This window comes from Peromyscus leucopus, chromosome 5, assembly GCF_004664715.2.
Source record: "Peromyscus leucopus breed LL Stock chromosome 5, UCI_PerLeu_2.1, whole genome shotgun sequence".
NCBI lineage: Eukaryota > Metazoa > Chordata > Mammalia > Rodentia > Cricetidae > Peromyscus > Peromyscus leucopus.
Window position 1 is genome coordinate 59,459,074 of NC_051067.1, and position 25,157 is coordinate 59,484,230.

At 40.7% G+C, this 25,157-nt stretch overlaps 1 long non-coding RNA gene across 3 annotated transcripts in view; it reads right to left on the reverse strand.

Annotated features, from left to right (window-relative positions):
- Nucleotides 1-1,250: 1,250 nt before the first annotated feature.
- The window catches only part of LOC119088047, a 29,704-nt gene continuing 5,797 nt past the window's right edge, over nt 1,251-25,157 (reverse strand). Inside the window, exons 2-5 of one of the 3 annotated variants that reach the window (XR_005091617.1) lie at nt 10,043-10,110; nt 9,575-9,622; nt 8,410-8,477; nt 1,251-1,439 (exon numbers count right to left, since the gene is read on the reverse strand). This is a non-coding gene — a long non-coding RNA (uncharacterized LOC119088047). Of the gene's footprint in view, nt 1,440-7,180; nt 8,244-8,409; nt 8,478-9,574; nt 9,623-10,042; nt 10,111-12,238; nt 12,445-25,157 lie in introns of those variants that run through there. The other 2 variants (XR_005091616.1, XR_005091618.1) reach the window with 2 other exon arrangements.

Below are 25,157 nucleotides of genomic sequence, written 5' to 3' on the forward strand. Positions count from 1 at the left end.
TCTTGTCAAGATGTCATCAATACAAATACTTTGACATTTTTAGTACCATTATGGGGAAGCAGGTTGAATTTTTCAATCCCCCCCCCAGCCAATATAAGTCAGTCCAAGATACTTAATTCTATTTGAGATCCTTTGCTTCTATTATAAACAGATCCCGCAGTGGGAGATAAATTTCATGGCAACAGTTTGGACTTTTTTATGAACCACCTGCAAGTTTTCTGCAAACAACATGTTTTATGGGAGCTCAAGGCAATGTTCACCCATCAAGACCTGACAGTCAGGGGAGGATGGATGAGGCCTTATCTCAGGCACACACGTAACCTTCCCTGTCCCCTGGCCTGACCTCCCTCTGCACTCATTTATGAAAATGATTCATCTTTAAAGAGCTTCCTCGCTCTGCCTGCAGGCAGTAGATCTTTTTGTACTGGACTTGTGTAAGCTGAGGTTATAAACTTCGACGTGTAAGCTATTTGGAGGGGCTTAATTTTGAATATTGGGAGAGGAAGAGTGTAACCATCCTTAAAGGAGCAGCCTCATTCTGGGTCTTCTTTCTACAGAAAGATGCTTCCGTGGAATTCCATTGAGGAGCCATTGTTAGGGCTCAACTTTTAGTAAGTCTTGCCATGTACTAAACACATTGGAATAGAGGTTTGGCAACCCTTCCTGGTGGTGTGCTGACATTTCAGCTAGCTCTTGGATCTGTCACTCTGTAGGGGGCACCACGAAGGGAGTGATGTGTTTCAGTACTGGAAGATATTGTTAGGCAGCATTTGAATATTCCTTAGAACCGAAAAACCCTTAGGAGGAAAGGAACAGGAACTAAAAAGAAGGAGCCAAGATCTCAACGAAAATGAAAAGGGCGGAGACGGCTCAATGTAAAATGCTTGTGCACAGGTGTGAGAACCTGAGCTCGGATCCCTGACACCCACATTAAAAGCCAGACTTTGCGATGTACTTGGAAGCCCCTCCCTGAGGGGGACAGAGGTGGGGGATCCCTACAGCTCACTGGTCAGCTGGTCTCACCTATGGGTGCGCAGACTGAGTGAGAGAGTTCCTGTTTCAAAAAGTGATGTGGAGAACAACAGAGAAAGAACCCAGTGCTAGAGCTCTGGTCTCCGCACACATGTACACAGATGCCCACATCTGCATACCATGCTTGCTCGTGTTCCCCGCCCTCCACATAATTCATAAAAAGTTCAAACTTGAGGAAAGAGAAGATAACACAAATGTATCCATTCCTTTAGGCAGAATTTGTGGATGCAACACCTGGCTTTATTTACAAAATTCTTGAGAATTGAATCGAATCTCATGTTAGAAATACAGCAAGAAAATACATCTGGGTGAAGGTCGGAGCAAAGACAGGAGAGAAGTCTCTGGACGTAACTCCGTGGCAGAGAAACTGCCCAGTAAGCCAGAAGCCCCAAATTCATGCACCCTCCCTGTGAACAAAGAAATAAGTAAGTTAGCAAAAAAAAATTAAACATAGAGAGAAGATAGAAAATTGTTAGAGTGGTTTTTGTAAATTCAATTTTTTTTATGCAGCACAATTTAAGCACAGATAAGACATCCTAAAACAGTGGCAAACATTTTTTTTAAAGAGCTGATGTTAAATTTTTAGTTTTCATGGGTCTTATGGCTTCTGCCACAGCTATGGAACTTCCGCAATAGAATCATTATGCAAATAACTGGGCATGGCTGTGCTTTAATTAACGTTTATTTTATAATGTGGTATGTGGTGACCTGAATCCACTGTATGAATGGGAGTTTACTGATCCTTGTCCTATATAAACCTGTTCTAACTTCAGACCTCAGATAGGCTAAGTCTGTGCCCAATGTTTCTTAAAATTTCTAGAAATTAGACCAACGTCAGCAGAGCACGTGATTAAGACCTAACTAAAGAGTCCCATTTTGCTAGAAAAGAATAACAAAGGTGTTCAGATGGCTGGGAGGATGGCTCAGTGAGTAGGTAAAAGCACTTGCTGCCAATCCTGGTAATCCTCGAAGAAGAGAACTGTCTCCAGCTAATTGTTCTTTGACCTCCACATGCCTAACATAGCAACTGCATGTGTCTGTGAACATACTCACAATAGACACATGGAAAAAATTAATGCATTTAATTAATGATGTTGATTTCTGATCCCTGAAATTGTCATGGTGAGTTGTGTTTGGTGAATGTGAGCAAAGGCCTTCACTGAATATGTGCTTTACAAACACACTGACAATTTCAAAGAGGAGATATAGAGGCAACAGACTCTGAATCTGATTGTTCATAGAACCTTTGTACACATGCTCCTTACTGTCCTAGCTTTGGGACATTAGGATTCTCTGCAGAATGGCAGCAGTAGAAATTAACTACGCCACTTCACCTTAGCTCTCTCTACATTCCACTTGTTAGAGGTAACCATCCCTGTGAGTCTAGCCTGTTGATTCCCCGAGGCTGCACCTATCGAGAGGCTGCAAACGGACAATATCTCCTCGTACTTATAGTTGGCGGTGATCAAACCACTTGACTAGAAGTCCACATAGGAAGACATTTGCCATTCTCAAAAGCACTCATCAGTCGGCTCCTCTCTGAGATGTACCCTTCATGATCTCTGAGGACATTAAAATGAGGCTAAGGTCAAAGGATTATAGCAGCTCATTAGTTTTCAGATGAGAAACTCTGAAAAGTCGTTGAAGGGTATATATAGCCCTTCGTGTATCTTCTTGGGTTTCATACTGCCAAGAAGTAAACAGCTTTCCACAGCCATGCATTTCCATTATTATGTTCTGGCTCACCACTTACCCAGAGGAAAAAATGGAGCTAGACAATTGTGATTCAAAAACCTCTGAGTGTTGAGGCAAAATGAAATTTTCTTCTTTTAAACCATTTCTCTCAGGTATTTGTCTCAATGTCTAAATGTTTCAATGAAACCCCACCCATGCCATGTACAATTGAATGAGTTGCCTTTTTTTCATGTGCATAGGAAACATTCCAATACTGTTTACAGACAGTTAAGATGTTCGGTAAAGACAAAACGAAGGGACAGAGACTGTCAGGAGGTCTCTAGGTTCTCAATAGAGATATATTTCCTCAACTGGGGGTTACATATGACATTTTGTAATTTCTTTTCAAACACTTACACAAAGTATACATGTCCATCTCCAGTACTCATACAACATATCTAATGTAGCTTTATAGATCTTCTCCCATGGTTCCTCTATGAAAACACAGCATCGCGGCAGCACTTCACATAGAAGAATCACAGTTCCAACTTGAATTTTATGGAATTGAGTTCACAATTGGTCGCTAAGTCCATTTCCCATTTCTCCTTTCCAGATATAGCCAGAGAGTCCTACAAGCATTTCATAGGTTCTCACAAATAACTCATGTATGGACCTTCCTTGGAGGAAGGGGTTTGTAGTTTTCATCAAGCTTTGCTGTCCTCTCCCAGGGCTTGGCCTGCTTGCCGTATCTCTGCACTACTGCAGCTGCCTTCTGCTTTGCTGGCTAGCTATGTGCAATTTTTTCCCACGAACTCAGGTTATCAGGAAAATGCTGCCATTTGTCCACATCTGTGGGTCTCCTTGTGTTCTCGAGGGCTTCAACTACACAATTTAGAAAATATTCTTCTTCACTGGTGTTACATTCATTTTTTCCACTATGGATCATGGAGAGATAAGGCTACAGAACAATCCAAGTGCCAGTTACCAGAATCTTCTGCACCTCTGAAATGTTGGCTTTTCACTGGGCTTAGTGTGTTTGCATAGTGGACGCTGTTCTTTCCAAGAAAGAACTATTCAACGATAGTCTCCTTGAGCATCATGCAAACATACGTCCTGTTTTTGCATTTATTAGTTATCTTAGTATACCCAGGCATGCCTTGGAAGTAGGGATAGTTTAGACTCTACCTTACAGCCCTAATCTATATAACAGTGAAGAAACTAATAACTGTACTATCACTTTGTGACTTTGTGTCCTATTAACTTTCTTTATAAATTAGGAAATGGAAAGATAGATACAGTTCTATGTTCAAATATCTGTTTTGAGGGCTGAAGATGTGACTTATTAATAAAACATTTGTGTAGAACATGTAAGAACTTGAGTTTGGTCTCTAGTACTTGCAAAGAGAAATCAAAGTATTTTAGTTTTGAAAGGAGAAATGGGGGCAGGGGCAGGTTTTCCCACAAATCCCCTGTTTCTCTGGTAGGCAATGATGAATTACACTCAAATTATCTGTTATTTCCTTGCAAGAATTCAGAACACTGTGTTTACAGTAGTCCCTAATGTCTACTATTATACTCTTAAAATTGGGCAATGGATTGATGGATCTGAAACCAAACACATGCAGATGAAATAAGTCTGGAGTTATTGTTTTTTTTTTTTTTTTTTTTTCGAGACAGGGTTTCTCTGTGTAGCTTTGCACTTTTCCTGGAGCTCACTTGGTAGCCCAGGCTGGCCTCGAACTCACAGAGATCCTCCTGGCTCTGCCTCCTGAGTGCTGGGATTAAAGGCATGCGCCACCACCGCCTGTCTGGAGTTATTGTTTTGAAGTGAAAGATGTTTGGAAGAATTTTATTCTTCTTGAGTTGTTATGAAGGTGTGAGATGCTGCTATTAGATATTTAATGTTTAATCTCAGACATTACTAACCTTAAATAAAAAATAGTAGCATTGGAATAGTGAGGGTCTTGTAGCATTGCCTTATTTGAGTTCACTAAGAGTAAACTGAAGGATGGAAACATTCTCAAAGAAGTAGCTGTCAGGAAAAAAGAGGATAGTACAGTGTTTTTGATGCTTGTAAGTGTGTTAGAAATGAGCTCTGACACATCATAGGAAATTAAAAAAGAGAATCATGTGCCCAGTGATCTATTTATTCATCCCTTAAGGTTTCCAGTTTTATCATCAAATATAACCAAAAAAGGGACTAGTTTGACTGTTGGTCATTTAGTTCCTTGATCAGTCTTGCAGTACTAGGAAACATGTTTAATGCAATAATTGAGTAAAGAATTGCTGACTCTATACTGACTGTAAAAACGCAAACTTGATTAAAGATCAAAGGAAACAGAGAGAAGATATTTGAAAGGATGGGATCTGCTGTAGCACGAAAACCGATCATCTGTCTGCTAACATACACAGAACCATCCCACTTGCTCCAAGTGTCTCTGGTGGAGATCTTTGTCTCGATTATCTAAGCCATGATTACTTGATTTCGTGAAAAGATGCTTTCAAATTTGTAGAACTTGTTTCTTTTTCAAAAATGGCCAGGGCTCTTCTTACTATTCAAACTGTCAGACCTGACATTTGGCTCCTGTGATACTCAAAGTTCAAGATGACAGGGAAAACGCTTTCCAGGAACTATCGATCATTCCCGCTGCTGATGAATTGTCATGCCCTTCTGAGAACATAACCCATCAGTCCTCTGAAACAGAGCGTCAGATAACTAAGTCATGCTCAGCTGATTCTCCAGCAGATAAATGGTGAACTTCATCAAAGCTACCTGCCCACAAGTCTTTTGAGACGAAAACTGTTGAGTCTCAGATAACAAGGAAACTTGATGACTTCTAGCACAGTCATGGTTTTCCTTGGCCCACACATAGACAGTGATGATTTCTGGGTCTTCACAAGCATTTTATTTGCATATCTCATCTTTAGTAACTCATGCTGAGACCACAGAAATGGTTAGATAATTCATGATGCCAGACACACAGTACATGGCCAAGGAGAATGAGAGCTTGTCTTTGATATGAGCAACTGGACTTTGATAGCACTGATAGCACTTTGGTTCTATGTACATAGAACCCGATTATATGATACAAAAATGTAGTCCTCCTAAAGCATAGAAGTTCTTTATGCTGATTTTCCTATCTTCCCATTCTTACCGTGGTTCACAGACATTGAAAATAAACACCCAAATAAGCTAAGGATGGGGAATGAGATGTTGATAACAAATGGAGATTAGACCATACCTAGTCACTGACAAAGTAGTCTAGGGATGAAATAGTGTTAGGTGATGTTCATATATTAATTTTTCTAGATTTCTCTAGAATAGAGTGTGGCAGAATTTTCTCTTTTTGTAAAGAAAGCACTGTTTTGATGTCATAGAATGATCCTGTAGTAAGAAGCCTGGAAAAAAGACTTAAGGAATTTTTAGCGACCTTCAAGGGAGCATGCATCCATCCAGTCTTCTGGAACTGAGCTTCAGAGGTTGTGCTATTTTGATTTTCTTCACTGGGCTGATGATGTTGACAATAGTAATAATAATATAAGCATTAATAAAGGTTAATATTTATCCAGAATTTACAACCTGCTGGGGATCCCTGATAATTGCTCGACATCTACTTTTTTAATTTAATGCCTACAACAATCAGCCTGTCAGATCACTGCTTATTATGATGAGGAAGCTGTGGCTTAGAATTAAGTAAACTGCCCAAGGCCACAGGGCTTGCTAACCATGCAGATATGCACTGGATTCTAGATTTAGATTGCACTTTTGAGATCACTCAAAGCAGAAAGACTGGCAGTAATTTTAGGATTTAAATGGATGCAATGTAAATATAGCAGACAAGGAACCGTGATTCATATTTTACTCCACATATCATTTGTTTTAATTGCATTTAAACCTTTTGAACAATGGTCTGCAAGCTATGGCCTCTGACTAAAATTTTATCTACCACCTGTTTTTATATGTATTGTGAGCTAAGAATGATTTTTCTTTGTGTATTTTTAAATGGGTGAAAAAATTTGAAAGCATATTTTGTGGGCATGTAAAAACAATACAAATTCAAATCCCACTGTCTAGAAATATGTCTTAATAGAACAGTGTTTAAATATTATTTCCAGTTGTCCTTGGCCTACAGTGGTAGAGTTGTATAGTTGTGACAGAGATTCTGTGGTAAGCAAAGCCTAAAATGTGCAGTGTGTACACATTTTATAGAAAAAGCTTACCAGAAGCCAAATGTGATGGTATACACCTATAGTCCCAGCACTTGGGACATGGATGTAGGAAGATAAATAGTTCATGTTCATCCTTAAGTTCTAGGATATCCTGGGCTACAAGGGTTCTTCATTCAGAACAAAAAAAATCTAAGGAAAAAAAGTATGAAAGTAAAAAAAAAATAGAGAAAAATCAAAATCACAGCTTTTGCTTTTCTATAGTAAAGCAGTGAGAAGAAAGACTTTGAAGGCAGATTAGACATGTGCATTTTATCTTCCTCACTTTTATATCCACTTGGGAAAGGCTATTTAACCTTTATGTACCTCAGTTTCCACATCTGAACAATGGTGATAATGGTACCAATCTCCAAGGACTGTAGTAAAGATGCTAATCTATTAAGAATAATGCCTGGCATGTGGCTAGTGCTATCACCATCCTTATCATGCTAACTTTTTATGTGATAGGTACTAATCACTCTTGTTAACATCTTGTAGCTCCATCATGGATTAGTTCAGCTAGAGAAGGTGAGTCTCTTCTTGATCTACATTGCCTCTTCCCTTATCAGAACTGGACTGGTTTTCTTGGCATCTCTTGCCTTAGGTCAACAAGCACTGACAGCTAGTCCACACACCCATCCTCTCAAGTACAGCTGGTTCTGTCTTTACTGTCATTGGTCTTGGGCTCCCTTGGTTGGTGAAACTGCTTGAGTGGGTGTGGGAAAACCCTGTGGACTTGAGAACTGAGGCAAGACATGAAGGCTCGCAAGGCTTGCCATGGGCGGAAAGATGATATTGAAGCCAATGGGTGTTTTAGGAGTGAGTGGGATGAGCATCTGCTTCTATGAAGTGACATTAAGAAACTTGTTCTGCATCCAGATTCTGTCAGCTCCACTGACAAGGATTTGTACTTCAGTATATGATGAGTATACATGTGGAGTGGGGGAAACAGACAATGGTAAATAGAAACACAGCAAAATCTACCTGTGCTTGATTAGCATGCCAGAGGCCAATTCCAGTCAATGATGACAGAGTGTAGTATGAAGAGATGCTGGGTTGTGATGGGTGCTGGTATCAGTGGTTTTCCTTTTAGAGCGCCGAGATTGCCTAGAATATTCTGGATCTGGATCCCATTTAAGCGGGGTGAGGATTTGATGTGACTATTCTAGAATAGTAACTAATTGGTCACAATAATGGGATCACTTATGATTTTGATAGAGTAATGAAACTTTCTGGTTTATCATTCAAAACCTACTACTTACCTATCCCTTGGTTTTCTCTGTCTTCTTTCTCCTGCTTCTTGTGTGTCTGTCTTTGAATGGCCAATGAAACTGCAAAGTTTAAGTTTACAGGTCATAGCTCCTGACTCCATGACTCATCTCAAATACAACTTTGAACTTCTGCAATTTCAAGGTCATCTCTCTTTAAACTTTAAGGAGAGAAGATGTATGTGGAGGTTATGGTGATTAAATGTATGGATTTAGGGCTCACACCTACTTTTTTTCAATTCTTATCTTCCTGATCTCGAGTCAATACATCCTTTTTTTGTGTGTCAGGCTCCTCATCTGTAAAACAGGAATTAGGAGTTGTTCTTCAAAAGATATTGAGAGGATTGAGTGAGCTACCTGACTTAGACAGTTCACAGTGGTGGTCACTCTTATCAAGTTGTTGGTTTGAGTTGCCATGATCACTACCCAAGGAGATGCTGCTGCTTAGGACTGTGTATATTAGTATAATGAGCCCCCATGACTGGCCTCTGAGAGAGGTATTATCCTACTAGATGGAGACTGATTAACTTGCTTAATGTCATGCTGCAAAGTAACAGGGCATGGATTTCATCCAGGCTCATTAACTGCAGATCCCATGCACTTTCAATTCTCAGATTCATTGAGTCTATACTCACACTATACCTAATCATGCAAATTAGGTTCATTTTTTGCATAATTAATAAGGTAGTGCTTAACCCGTGAACATTTTCATGTAAAATATTTTTTTTTGCACTCATCTTGTTAAGGAATCAAAATGTGAAGTTAAAAAGCATAGCATCCTATGGCACTTTTAAGACTGGTTTTGAAGGAAAATACTTTCCTTACAGCCAGACACTTAACAGGAAGGCATAGACATTTTTTTCTTATCTCATCCTGTGAGTGCCAACTCAGAGTGAGTTTGTGATGTTGGGCTGTGGGATTGTGTGCTGGCAGGGGCAGGAGAGAGAAAATAAGAATTAGTTGTTACTAGAGGGAAAAGTGGAACTGGGTGGAGGCTCCGAATGATTCACCTGGTCTTTGACTGAGGCAACTTAATGAGATTCTGCAAAGCCTTCTGATAAACATTTGGTTCAGGAGATGGTGTGCTGCCCAGGGTGGAACCATATCCCACCTCTTCATTATTGTTTAGAAGCGAAGAAGCCATTTTGTAAAATGATCATTTAAGCATAGAAAAATACGGGACTGGAGAGATGGCTCAGCAGTTAAGAGCACTAACTACTCTACCAGAGTACTGGGGTTCAATTCCCATCACCTGAATGGCACCTAATAACTGTCTGTAACTCCAAGATCTGACACTCTAACACAGACATATATGCAGACAAAACACCAATGCACATAAATAAAGAAAAATAAATTATAAAAAAATGATAGAAAAATAAAGGAGAGTGACCCACCTTGATAGGGTTTAGAATTCCACATGACATGGGTTTTACATGATGAACCTATCCAAGAACAAAATAATATATTTAAAGATACCAGAACCTAAACTAGCCTAAAAACAAGACAAAACAGCTAAAAATCATAGGGAAATTGAGGGACCTTGGGAAACAGACTGATAGAAAATGATCTAAAGCAAGCAGTAACATAGGGGTGTTGCCAATAATGGAATTACTTTTCCATGAACATAATGGATTCAACAAAAGTGTTTAAATGTCTAACAGAACTTTTAAGATTTATTTTATCAAAAAAATTTAGGTGTGTGTGTGTGTGTGTGTGTGTGTGTGTGTGTGTGTGTGTATGTGTGTATGTGTGTGTATCATTGTGGGAGTATATACATGTTTATGTGTATGTACATGGAATCTAGAGACACCAAATTATCCTTCCCATGTCAGGTGTTGGAGTTACAGGCAATTTTGAGGCACCTGGGATTTGAAGTTGGGTCTTCAAGAGCAGCAAGTACTCTTCATCGCTGAGTCATCGCTCTAGCCCCCTAAGGAGACATTTGAAATTATTTTCACCTTGCTATATTTGTTATATAGAGCATAAGAGATGATACCTGGTATTAATTCTAAAGGTGTCTTTTTTTCCTGCATTTAATTTTATTTGATAAATGTTCTAAAAAACAAAACAAGATATTCCCATCTCCTGGTTGTGACTGTCTAGAGCAAAGCCATGAGTGTGGTGAAGCGGATAAGTCTTTTATAAATCAACCAATGGAAAGTGACAACAGATTACAGTGGCTGCAAGCTCTAAGAGAGTCCCGACATTAGCGTAATGCCAGGACTTGGGTGACGCTAGGTTTCCACACTGTGTCTTATGCTTCTTCCTGGGAACTCTACACTATAATTAGGGTAGGATGAGTTACCTTCACAAGCCACTGTGGTGTCCTTAGGTTTTTGGTCTCTGTGCATACAACATGTCTGCCTATATTATACACCCCCATTTTTCCCCATTTAAGAAACTTCTATTCTGCCTTCTTAGCAGTATGTAGATGCAGACTCGTCCAAAAAGATTTTCTTTAATTTTTAAATTCTGACAATTTCATGTATCCATACAATGTATTGTGATTACATTCACCCCTCTCCTTCTCTGATCCCATTTCCTTTTATACTGACCCCATTCTTCTTTTTAACTGAGGTCTATCTGACTTCACATCTTTCTTCGGTTCGAGTCTTGTCTACGTAGCCACAACTGCTGTATGTTCTTGATTCTAACAGTCATTCATATCTAAAAGACAGCATTTCACAGTGTGCCCCAATTTTCTGGCTCTTACAATTCTTCCATGCCCTCTTCCATGATGTGCACTGGACCTTGGAGGGGCTGAGATGTCCTACTCAGGAATGATGACTCACTCAATAGTCATTTCATTCTCATTAGTTTGATCAGTTATGAGTTTACTGCATTAACTATTTCCCATTGCAAAAAGAAGCTCCCCAGAGCAGCACTCACTTATGGATACAAATATGCACATTTAGAAAGTAATTTAACTTACCGTTAGCAAAAATTAATAGTATCTCCACCCTACTCCTGTTGTGACTTCCCGACCCACAAGCTTTTGGTCAGATTTACTGTAGCAGAAATGAGCTCTTCTAGAGAACCCAACTTTGGTTCCAGTCCACAGGTCAGGAGGATCTGCCTGTGGCTTCCTTGGGCAACTGTACTCACATGCACATATCTCAGCACACATATACACATAATCCAAAAATAGTAACAGAAACAAATTAAATGAAAAGAAACTAAAGATTTGAACTTAAAACAAACAAACCAGGCTCTAATTTAAGGATGAGTAGAGATAAGAAAAGGTTTTTATGAGCTATAGAGGTAGATTATGGATTCAGAGGAGTTACTATGCAAATGTAGAGTTCCTGGAACTCCAGGGAGATAATGCTTTCAACATGCTGTTTTGTGCCCATCTATAAGACCTGGAACCTGAATGGCATCTGAAGAATGATTTAGAAGGGGCAGTGGTCTTAGTAGAGCTCAGCTCACACTGACAGCTAGAGCAGGGAAGGGCTCTCCTTCTAGTGCTCTCATTTATTTTACCTCAACCATTTGCCTCCTCATTGCTTCAGAATCTCACTGTAGGAGGTGGGGGAGTAATCGGATCCATGTCATCATTTTAAAGGAATCCAAACCTACCTGAAGACCACTAACAGTGGACCACTGTAGGAGCTTATCACTACAGTTTAAATGGCATTTCTTCCTTCTTTTGGTTTTTCGAGACAGGGGTTCTTTTTGTAGCTTTGCACCTTTCTGGAACTCACTCTGTAGCCCAGCCTGGCCTTGAACTCACAGAGATCCACCTGCCTCTGCCTCCCAAGTGCACCACCACTGCTCGGCTTAAATGGTATTTCTAAAGATCATGTTAATTTTGCCAAGTGTGTGTGTGTGTGTGTGTGTGTGTGTGTGTGTGTGTGTGTGTGTGTGTAGGTGTAGTGTGTGTATATGTATATGTTGTGTATGTGTTTGAGTGTATGTATGTGTGGGGGTGTAGTGTATGTGTGTATTAGCACTGTGTGTATGTGTGTATGTTGGGTATGTTGTGTATGTGTTTGAGTGTATGTGTGTGTGGGGATGTAGTGTGTGTGTATTTGCAGTGTTATGGTGTGCATGTTGTGTCTGTGTGTGAGGATGTAGTGTGTGTATATGTGTGTATGTGGGGGTGTTCACATGTGTATGTGTACATATAGAGGCCAAACATCTATCTCAGGTGTCAGTCCTCAGGCATCACCCACTGGTCTTTCACTGGCCTGGAAGTTGTCAAGTTGACCAGAGTAGCTGACAAAGGAGCTCTGGGAATCCTCCTGCTTCTGCCTCACCAGCTCTGGAAGGAGTCATAAGCAGATACCACCACATAACCTTTGTTCTGGAGATTGAACTGAACCCAGGTCATGTTTGCACAACAAGACCCTTACCAAGTGAGCCGTCTCCACAGCCCCAAACATTCATGTTTCTAATGTGTTGATAATTGCATAAACACCTTCTAAGACAGAACACTTGGCTATCCTCATAATCTAATGAAATGAGAGGGAGAGTCATTATTTTTCTTTCAGTTTTGTAGATGACAGAACTGAAGCTTTAGATTAGCTGATTTATCCAAGACAAGCCACTGTCTAGTAAGTGGCCAATGTGAAATCTGTTTCAGGCATCTGGGCCAAAGATACGATTGAATATTTACACCTCTCCCACAGCAGTCTATCACTTTGTCTTTGGATTAAGATGAAAGAAACTTAACCAGCTAAAGAGGCACATTAGTCACTATAATAGACACCAGTCATGTGCACAGCACTGTATGAGGTACTAGATAGATAGACAAATGTATGACATGGTTGAGGACTGAAAGTCTCCATGAAGCATATAAAATACAAGTGTAGATTCAAGTGTAATATGGTAATACTTGAAAAGTGAAAGCAATAATCCCAGAGAAAGCGTGATGTGTATAAGGGGAACTGCTAGGGAAGGGCTTTAGAAGGTGAGTCATCCCCCAAAACTTAATATTAAGTATGTAGCCTAGGAAATGTTCAGAGAGGATAATACACATCGGAGTGCCACAGAGAGAGAAGTGAGGTGAAGAGAAGGGCAGAGTAGGGTCAGCGTCCACTCACTGTGTCACTGGCTGGAAGATTCCTCATGCAGCAGGGCCATGCAGAAAATTCTGCACAGGTGAAGTGTAGCAGGAGTTTTTCTCCAGTCCTGCCTGGCCCACAATCAGGACAAATCTCTCCCACCTGCCAGTCCCGCAGCTGCTTAGACTCAACCAAGTGAACACACAGAGACTTACATTGCTTAGAAACTCTATGGCTGCAGCAGGCTTCTTGTTATCTAGTTCTTATATCTTAAATTAACCCATTTCTATTAATCTATACTTTTCCACCTGGCTTGTGGCTTACCGGTACCTTACATCTCCCTTGTCATGGCGGCTGCTGGCAGTGTCTGCCTCAGCCTTCCACCTCCCAGAATTCTCTTCTCTCCTTGTCCCGCCTATACTTCCTGCCTGGCTACTGGCCAATCAGTGTTTTATTTATTAACCAATCAGAGCAGCACATTTAACATACGGAACATCCCACAGCAGTGAAGTGGTCAGTTATTGTAGAACCTTGGACTGTCAGTCTGAGAGGGTCAGCTGGTGTGTATGTGTGTGTGTGTGTGTGTGTGTGTGTGTGTGTGTGTGTGTGTTTGTACATGTATGTGCACATGCATACATGTGAGTATGAAGGCCAGAGGTTAATCTTGTGTGCTGTTGCTCCTCAGAGGTCATCTACCTTGTTTTCTGAAACATGTTCATATACTGGTCTGGAACTTAGTGCTTCCGCTGGGCTGTATATCATACAAGCCCCAAAGAGGCTTGTCTCCATCTCCCCAATGCTCTCTCTCTCTCTCTCTCTCTCTCTCTCTCTCTCTCTCTCTCTCTCTCTCTCTCTCTTCCTTCTTCTTAATAACATGGGCTCCCAGTAGTGAATCCAGATCTTTGTGCTTACAAGGCAATCACTCTACTACTGAACTATCTCCTCAGCCTATTTTTTATATATAAATTATTTTATTAAGTTATTCTTTAAAATCAGATGCTTAATTCAGTGAAAGATTTCCAAAACTTCCTATCACTTCTTGATTGATTGATTTTTGAAACTGATTCCTTTTTGTTCTGTTTTCTAATGACAGGTTGGAAAGACAACTGGCAGATATCAATAACTTTTCAATAATGAAAGCTTAGGCAGAACGCATGTGTTATTTTCTACTGAATCACTAAGGTTTTCTTTCATAGGTCAATTTTTAAAGGCCCATTTGACAAGGGTTTTTCTGCTGAAGGAGACACACCCTCAGGCTCTTCTTGGGACTTTCCTGAGAATCTCCCCAAAGTTGGCTTTCTTTACGTCACTGTGTTGAGGACTGACATTGAAAAAGGCATTTTGTTTTTCCAAAAAGGAGAAGCAAATGTCAAGTCTACAAAGTCAGAAAGTGTGGTGAGTCTTAGGCATTTATAGAAGATGGTCACATCTGACATTTAAAGTCACTTGTTCTGTCACAAACGCACATGCATGCATGTGCGAGCACACATGCAGTATTGCAGAAGTTAAAAATGAGACTATTTTAAATCTTATCAAAACCACTATCAGGAAAAGACGACAAAAGTATTGTATGCTTACTGGTAGCTCCAGTGCCTACTAATGGTGGACAGATTCTATAGCCAGTAGACAGCTCTATGTTATCTGCTCAAGATAGCAGTGATATCATGAGGCTGGAGGTAGCCAAGCACGGTAAAGAGAAGCTAAGAGCCTTTGCAGTTGATTGCAGAGGGTTGTGTAATGGTTAAGGTGTGCCAAAACCTTCCCATTAGCATGAGTGTGCTCCCAGAAGTGCAAAGGAAAGCATGCCATCTGTGCTTGCTTGGATTTTGAGGCATGCATCAGGAAATGTGCTTCCTGGGCCCATAGGAGCTCCACAGGTCCCTTCAAAGGATGCCTTCCAGCCTAGCAACTGTTGCATGATCACGTGAGGAAACTGAGTCAGGTGCAACTTTTGCCAATGTCTTGAGTTATAGATGCACCTTTCTAGTCAAATACCTGATCCTCTGAGTCTGTGGAAGAGGTAATTTCCATTTCTATAATACACATGGACTCTTCAGAAGGGCAAGATTTACCCCCCCATCCCCACCACGAAGTAGAACTATAAAGCCTGTGGAGTACACAATTTGGAGAGACTATCACTTGAAAACACCATTTTATTATGGTTTTGGGAAATTCTCCTTTAAAGATGTGCCTATGTTTCTAGGGAGATGACTCCAGGGGTAAAGTATCTCCTGTACGAGTGGGAGGACCTGAGTTTAGATCCCAACACCCAAATAAAAACTTGGTGCAGTGGAGTGTGTCTAGAACCCCAGCATAGAGACGCGAAGACAGGTAAATGGGATTGAGACTTTTGGTGATATTGCTGTTGGAGACGCTTGTTCCCATGCCTCCCAATAGTGAAGCTATCTAGATACAACCAGACCCTAGATGCTGCATAAAACCCAAACCAAACTAAAGCAAAGACAGCAACCAAATACATCTTGTGTTAGGTGTGTCACCCCCAATTCTGTCCCATTCTTCAGGGGGTCACCAATAGGCACATACTTGAGTAATGCCAGGGGCTCGAGCACATTTTTCTAATTTCTAGTCTTACATTTTTCAAACCACCCTATCATGTTCTCAATTTTATTTCATATATTTATATTCTGTCAAAATTTGTTCCCTCTCTTCCTGGGGTCACTAAATATCTCTGTCTCCTAGGGATCTGCATGAAGAAAGGAGAGTGTGGGTAAGAAGGAGTAGTGAGGCGTGAATACTCTCAAAGTATGTTAGATACATGGATGGAAACCTCAGAAAGAAATCATACACCACTGCACAATTAATATAGACTCATAAAAAGTCTCTTCATGTCCCAAACTGATTTAATAAAACTTGGCTTTACGAGAGTGCCCATTACTTTTCTTATATTTCATATAAAATGTTGGAAGTGATTGATTTAAGTCATGAAAAGAAAGGAAGAGAGTTGTGGGGGGAAGAGCATTTTCCTTTTCTCCTTACAGTTTTTATCCCAATAATCACCAGAAACCAGTGTTTTGGTTAAGGGAACCAGAGGTAGGTTCCAAACAGAAGCGTTATTAATTAATTCAGTTGTGTTTTACTTATTCTAACGGCTCTTGTATTCTCCTGTGAAGAAACTAATTATCTGTGCACCCAGCCATCCCTGATGTGACTGCATAAGGAGTGGGTTCCTCGTCGCCATGCTAGGAGCCTGTGGTTCTTCATCTGAGACAGGAGATGGTGGAAGGGCTCTGGGAGACAGCTTAGCTGGCAGAACTGTTGTCACATGAACCTGAGGACCCAAGTTTGGATTCCTGGCACCCATGTGAAAGTCAAGTGCCTGCACTTGTAACCATAATCCTGGGGGAAGAGAGACGGATGATCTTGGTTCATTGTTGGCCAGCCAGACTAGCTAAGCTGGTAAGCTCTGGGTTCAGTGGGAGATCCTGTCTCAAAAAAATAAGATGGAGAACAATAGGAGAAAGTACCTGATGTTGACTTCTGGCCTCTACAGGGACATGCATGGGTGATTGTGTCCACATATGTTCATGTACACACATGCATACATCATAACACATGCAACATATACACACACATGTACACAGAAAGATACACACGCAAAAACAGCAAAATCTGGACATCGCTGTGTCTCATCTGATTGGTCTAAGAGTAGGTCTCTGATAGGTGTAGACACAACAGATAAAAGGAACTGTTATACTATAAACATAAAGAGGAGTTTTCTCTTCACATTCTGCTGAACAAAAACCAAGCAAGCTTGTCCCTCCAGCTGCCGCTGACAGCCACCTGATGAGTTCAGGCAACAGACCTAAAGAGGAACTCAGTGCTTGTAGGGACAGGCATCAAAGAACAAAGTCTTTTGCAGCTGAATGTGAGATGAGAGCCTTCCTTTTTTTCTTCATTTGCTGTTATATGAAACAGAACTTTCCATTTTATTCTACCTGCTTTGTGGTGTACTACCAAAAACATCACCATGTGTAGCCTAATAGAGCTGGGAGAGTGTGAAGACAGGAAGCCCACCTTTCTTTTCTCTTAGCATTCTGCTAGCAATTACCTTAATACTAATAAAAGCACCAGCATGGAGACAGGGAGGTTGTTCAGAGATGAAAGCACAGAGACACAAGCTTGAGAATGCAGTTCAGATCTTTAATATGTATGCATGCTGGGTGGGAAGAGCGTCCCCCCTTTAATTCCAGCTCTCAGAAGGCAGTGACAGGGCATCCTGGAGCTGGCTGGCTGACAATATTAGCCATGACTGACGAGCTCAGAATTCAGTGGAGAGAGCTTGCCTCAAAGAATAAGGATTGGGAGTGACAGAGGGAGATTCCTGGCTTCAATCTTGAACCTCCATATGCAAGCACACACATGTGCACATGTACCACACCATATGTGTACAACATACATGCAAATGTGGATATATGGATGCATATCCATTACACAGGTATTTAAAAATATACCAGAATAGCAAAACATGGGTCTTGTGGGTGGAATCCCAAATTCCAGTTCTGACCCTCATGCCATAAAAGTGACACTGAGCCCAAGCGTCCTTCTTCTTCCTTTGAAAGGGTGTATTAACCCTCACTCCATCTACTGTATAGTGATTTCCTTAAGCTTAACACAGATAATGTGTGTGAAACTGCCTTGCAGATTCAGGCTCAATTAAATGTATTTTAGGTACATTAATTGGCTGTCTACTTCAATGAGTCAGCTTCTTAAATATGTTTATACCTAAATTCTTCCAGCAAATTCCCCAGGTAAGTTCCAGTGTCTTCAAATGCAGATGAGAGAAGCTGGGCTTAAGAAAGTCTGAAAAATGTTCATACAACCCTTGTATAATAAATGATGGAAAGGTAATTCTCCCCTACATTTGTCATACCAAACCAATTATGGAACCAGAGTTAGTCTTTTTTTAATTAATTAATTAATTTAATTTGTCCCCGTGACAAATATCTGAGATTAGTAACTTAGGAGAGAAAAGATCCTGGCTCCTGATTTCAGAAGGGGCCCGTGCTTCTGGTCAGGCACAGCAGGATGGCAACAGAACTTGTGATGCTCACTTCATAGCAACCATGGACCATGGAGTCCAGGGAAGAAGGAAGGGAGAGAGGGAGGATGAAAAGAGGGAGGTAAAGGAGAAAGGGGGTTATATATTTCCAGAGCACATCCTAAGTGATCTACTTCCTCTCACTAGATCTCACCCTCGGCTTTTTACCACCTCCCAAATGATACCTCCATGGTAAGAATGTTCCAAGAGATTAAAGCTATTGTTTAGGTCAGACTTCTCATGTTCCACTTACTTTTCTCAAACCCCAAAGCATGCCACCAAGTGACTCCCTGCTACATACATGAACCCATAGAGAACACTGCATGTTCAAACCATACTAGCTCCTAAGTAATGTGACTTTTTATGTTTGAGAAGACATTAAAAATCCTACATGTCATTATAATGACCTAGAATTTGCAATCACATCTCCAGCACTTCTTGTATCCCTAGACTGTGCTCTGTACCTATTCTTTCATTTATTCTTGATGGCCCCAGAAAGTGAAACATTAGAATCTACACTCCAGTGTGAGAAAGGAAAGCACAGAAGTATTTGCATCAGTATCTTATCAATTCAGGGTCCTTTCCAAGTGGCCTATCCAGGTCTGCTTGAGTCCTAATGCCTAAGTCCATTATCTTCAGAGTTAGAAAAGGAGCTAGATTTACAAGGAGATCAGTGGTGTTGAGGTGTGGCTCGGATGTGGCTGGGGTTTGATGTCAAACTCCTATAAGGAGGCTTTGTCACACAGGTGGTGCTAGTTAGCTGGCTTGCTATCTTCCTGCCCTATGCCTGCCTTCTTCTTGGGAGACCAGAGCATCCTACAAAGGCCTCCTTCATATTGTAGGGTGCCAGAGAGGCCAGGTCAGGAGAGGCAAGAGGGCAGCTCCTCCAGCCAGAGGCTTAAACAGCACTCAGTGCCATTTGCCCTTAAGGAAAATGATCAGAACACCGACAACCCTGAGCCTATAAAAAGCTTGCAGTATTTGATAGAAGTTGTTTCACTTTTGGCCACTGCCTTGAGCACTGTGCTCAATGTAATTAAAATTGTTTTAATGACTTGGAGTCATGATGGTGTGCATAGACTCTACGCTGTGATAGCAATTGTTTATTCTCTCATCTCCTAATCTCAGGCTGCAAATGCTCTTGTCTGCCAGGTGTTTTTCTTCCAGTCTTCTTTTTCCTTCCTAATTTGGACATCTAATTTGCTGTGGCCTAATACATCAGATAAACGCAATTGTTAGAGCTGCATGCCAAATAAGAATCCATAAGGGCAGCAGTGGGCTGGATACGTGTTGGTAAATAAGATTTGTGGCTGCAGAGATTTTTGGGTGCTCGAGTTATATGCCGCATTCCATATGGTGGAGTTTTTCCAATGAGAAAATCCATTAGGTCACCCGCTGTGTGTGAGGACAGAAGTGTGACTCAGAGCTAATAACAATGGCTAATATTTATTGAGCACTTATGATACCTCAAACAATACTTCATGCACATTATCTCATTTGCTATTCACCACACATCTATGAACTAGAAACTATCATTATTCTTGTTTTAAAGACGAGAAGACTGAGGTGCGAGAAGGTTAAGCAATGTGCCGAATGTTACACAGCTACTTAATGGTTGGGAAACAATTCAAATGAACACTAACCAGTGTGACTGACTAAAAGGGACTTGCCTGGAGCCAGTCAGGAAATCAGTGAAGGGTAAAGCTGAGAATTCAGGCCATTAGAATACCAGTGCAGGCATGGCAAACAGTACCCTGATGTCTAAATGCAGTGTAAACACACACACACACACACACACACACACACACACACACACACACACACATACACACACACAGATATATATATATATATACAGAGACAGATGAATTCACTCAGAAACGTATACATAGACACACACAGATACACACACGCACACAACCATTTGCATCACACACTTTTCCAGAGTTGTCTTTCAAATCACTTATGTTTTCCCTTCTGCTTTCTTCACAGCACGGTTCACAGTCTCTAGTGTTAGTGGATTTGGGTTCGTATAGGAATTTGGACTCTTAGGATTCTGATCTTTGATGGAATTGTCGTGAAGATAATGAATAGTGACTTCATAGAAGAAAAATATCTGGACACCGGACTCTGAGTCCTCATTTCATAAGGAGAAACCTAAATCAGTAAGACATTCTTTAAACTTATTTTTTTTAACAATTATATGTATATCCAGGGTGTATTTGGATCATATCTACCACTATTACCCTGTCTTATTCCTCTCCCATTCTTGCAATTCCCCTCTTTCCAGCTAGTTCCCTTTCCACCTCCATGTCTTTGTGTGTATGTGTGTGTGTGTGTGTGTGTGTGTGTGTGTGTGTGTGTGTGTGTGTGTACAGGGGTTGTGCACACCTGCTGTGTTTGTGTTTGCACAACCATGAAATATCCTGATGATAGCCCTTCATAGCACTCCTCTGCACTGTCACTTTAATTATCTTTCTGTCCCTTCTTCCAAAATGCTCCCTAAACTGTGAAGGGAGTGATCAAGATTTCCTGTTTCAGGCTGAGAATTCAATGGTCTCTATCAAAAACTTGATAAGTTGTGAGCCTTTGCATTAGCTGTCTCCCTCAGAGTGTGCAAAATCCTGGACCAAGGTACCGTATTTGAACACTTATACACAGGATATTACTAAATGGAAGTCTATCAACAGACAGCAGACATTTCAGTCTCTTCCCTTCACCTCTGTAACAAGCCCCCCTTTGCTTTCAAGTTCCCTTTCCCTTCCCTTTCTCACATGAGAAGACATGATTATTTGTGCTTGGGGAACTGACTCAGGGCACTTGGCATGATAATTCATGTCTTTTTGAAAACCACCTAACTTCATTTTCCTTTATGACTGAATGAAACTCCATTGTGTATATTTGCCACATTTTCTTTATCTATTCATCTGTTGAAGGACACCTAGATTGACTCCAGAACTTGGTTATTGTGAACAGTAGCACAATAAATCTAGGTATGTGGGTGTTTTTGTAGTAAGTTGACTCAATCCATATCTATATCTATATATCTATATAAAGTTCTCTTGGTGGTGGCATAACATAAGTCAAGATGTGTGAATTAGGAAAGGTTCGGCATCTATTATTTGTGCTTTGATTAATTTTGTATTATGTGCATTGATAACAGTTGAAGCAGCCTTTCTTATTACCTATGGAATTGTGAGACCACTGATTGTGTCCCTCATCCTATCTCAGGACGATTGTGGCCATAGAAGAGGGACTGACAGCTTCCTTCTAGGACTCTACCCATGCAAGTCTGGAAGGCCATTGCTTCACGTATTTTGGCTCTCTACTCTCCTTTTCTTGATGGCAGGCGACTGGAACAAAGGACCAAGAAGCAGGAGAGTTGGTAGAAATGCACTCTAGTGGTTTCCCAGGCAAAATAGAGCACCAGAGTCTTCCATATATTGGGATGCGCATTCTCTAATTATAACTCTGTGACTGGAGTGTTCTTGTCTCAGTCAAGGTGTCTATCCAAGTTTCCATCTCTGTATCTGCTCTAACAGATTATTCGCAAATAACTTTCCCCATCGCTGTAAGTACTTCCTTTGAAACCTGATTATTAACTCTAGGGAGTTCACGCTTGGGAGTTTGCTATTTCCCAACAGGAGTCCTGTTCAGCATATCATTTTGTAGCGTTGTGGTTTGTTTGGATGGGTGGGTGGGAACACTCGTTTCTGCAGTGAAAAAAGACACTTAATGTTCGATCTGATAATGGTGACCATGTATGTGGGGGAATTCAATAAGAGTTATGAACAGTAGCTACTGTTTATTGATCGTGGACCACACATAGAACAATGCCATGGCTCTGCATACATTATCTTAATCCTCTTAACTGTGTGGATGAGGAAACCAGGCCTCAGTTTTCTTGAAATTTTCACATGAAACATAATTTTTTCAAAGTAAGTTTTAGAGATTGAAAACTGCATAGGTGGGTTATGAGTCTTGGAATATAATGTGGATTTTGGGAAAAAAACACCATTCCTTACTCTCACTTTCTTCTGTGATTTTTTTGTTTGTATAGTTTTTATTGGATGAGATTTATAGAATGTAAGTAAGCAATGTTCCCTTACTACTTTGTGTGGAGCATAGAGAGTAAGAGTACAGGTCTACAGCCTGATTGCCTGGATCTCAATTTTGATATGCCATTTAATTGTTGTGACCCTGGGCAAATCAATTACCTTTTCTGTGCCTTAATGGTTCAACTCTATAAAATGGGGGTAATTATAGCACCCACCTCATTGAATTGTAATGGAGATTAGATGAGTCAACACAGGTAACATTCTTGGACCTGTTTGGCATACGGTAAGCAATATATCAGGTTAATTATGATTATTTTAATTTTTATTCCCACGTTGGTTTCTAGTTCCCTTACACATTCCTAAAGCACATCTCTTGCAGATATACATTTGTACACATAAATGATAAGTTCTTTTTTATATATCTGAGTGTATTGATTGCTGAATTGCAGTCAAAGGCGTATATCCTTTCATTTAATAACGAAGGACTGAAAAAAAGGGACCTGTGATCCTTGCGGGTCCCTTAATCCCAGATACAGCTGATTAACCAGATTGTCCAGCTGAGTCTGTGAGAGCTGAGACAAGGCAGGAGTGTTCAGGGCCATTTCATTGCTTTTGTTAAATTGGATGGAAGTTGACCAACCAGTCGCCTGTGGCAATATAGGTTAGTCAAACTGAGACTTGACTAAGAGGCCCATCATAATAAGCCAACGAGAAAAGCGAGCGAGGCGTTTGAGTGGCAGAGTTGTGTGGGTGGCAGGCTTGTTGTTGAGGGAACTGATGTTAGCACTTTATTGCACTATTATTGCACTTGAGTGAAATAGCTGTGACAAGCCAAGACAGAGTCCCAGAACAATACGTGCATGCTCTTCTCCTTTCTTCTCTTTCTTTTTCTTCTTTTTATGCTCCCTCCTCCCTCTCCTCTCCTCTCTTCTCTTCCTTTATCTGTTTCTCCTCCCTTATGCTCCCTCCTTTCATCTTTTCCTCTCCCCCTCCCTCCCTTCATCTTTCCTATTCTCCCTCTTCCCTTCCATTCTAGGCTTGCCCTTCCTCCACTCTACCTCTTTGTTTTCTTATGGAAATTCAGGCCTTTCCTTTGAGGATGGACAACGCAGTAACTTTGGTCCAAAGTGGAACTTTCCAGCTGACCCCAAGGTTAAAGAAATTCTCCTGTCAGTTCCGACTATGAAAAATCAACAGTAGATAAATCGCTTGAGCACATTAAATAAAATTAATGAAAGTAACAAGACGAGAACTGCAGAGGGTCAAGGTTGAAATGGCTGCACATGATGGAGCTCACAAAACAATGCCAAGCCGAGCCCAGTGTGGTCTCTATTAACTGTGTGTTTGTGGATCTGTACCAACTTGTTAGGTTGACTGTTTCTGCAATCTCAGAATGGGGAACAAAGACGGCAGAGTGTAATTATTCCATCTGCATGGAGGTTGCTGAGACACCGTGCCTCATCTTTCCCTACAAGTTGGAGAATTTGGCACCTGGCACTCTGACAGTGAAGGAATAAATCAAGACAGAAAAACAAACAAACAAAAAAAACTAGAGAGAAGAAAAAGAAACCTAGTGAAATGAAAAGCTCTGTTTATGCTCTTTTTCTGTTGACCCGTTCTCAATGATCATGAGTTCATCTCTAAGCATATTCTTATATCAGAAATAGTTGTTGTACTATCTCCAAACTGTCCCAGAGTGCTGCCTCTCATCTGATTTATTTTCTCTCAGGACCCTGTAATTTTAACTTCTCTCAAACCTGGCAGCATGCATGTATTGCTATAGCATTATGTAAGTTGTATATTCACGTCTGGTTTTCCTCTTTTTCTTTTGGTCTGTTTTCTTGTCTTGGTTAAGTCTCATTCACTCACAGAGACTATGAACCCCTTGGAGGTGGACTGTATCTTTTATGTATGCTTATCCCGTGACAGTCTTCTACATACAATAACAAGTTCTCAATCAGTATTTGTCTCCTGATTGATGGCATGCTTTGGCTCTCCTCCCTGTGGGTCCATAGTCAGTGACCTCAGCATGAGTGTCTCTTTTGCAGGGTTCTCTCTGTGTGCTGTGACTAGAGTTTTCTTCCCTAAATAAAAGGAGAGGGCTCAGAACCTGTTCTATTTCAGTCTCCTCTTTGTCCCAGGAAAGTGACAAGCCAGATCAGAGGTATAAATGGACACATTTCAAGTTAGTCTTGCTTGTGAGTTCAGGAGAAATTATATATATTCTTGTCTGTAAATTCCCAATGGAATTAGCATCACCTTATTCGCATGGGTCTAAGAGGTTAGGCAGGGGGATGAGGCTGGATAGATAAGCTGCTTTGATTAGTGGCTGGGCTCACATCCCCTCTCACGTAGTCAAATCCAGTGAAACAAGTAAAAATCAGACATAGCTAGAGGTGGAAAGTTTATAGTTTATAATAGTTTAAATTTATAGTTTAAAGTTTATAATAAAGGAGGCTTTCTGAAAACTGCAAGCCCTGTCTAGAGGGGAAGGGGAAAAATGGGGAGAGAGGTGTGTGTCTCCTTTTATTGGCCATTTGAAAACAGAGCTAACATGCCTCTCTTGACTTCAACCTCTATCTTCCCAGCAATTTTTCCAGACTTTCACTTTTAATCTGAAAACCAATCTTCGAGTGGGAAATTTCAGTCCTGTCACACAAGTAACAAATAAGTAAATAAGCAAGGCTGGACTTCTCACTGGGTTTTCAGGTCAATCACTAACCGGTTCAGGCATCCGATTCCAAAGCAAACATAACGTGTATCTATTAGGATCTCCTTGAGTCATTTTAGAGCAAGCAAAGATCTGTGGGTCAGATTGCAGGCCAAACCATGAAGGGTTTTGGAGGTGAATATT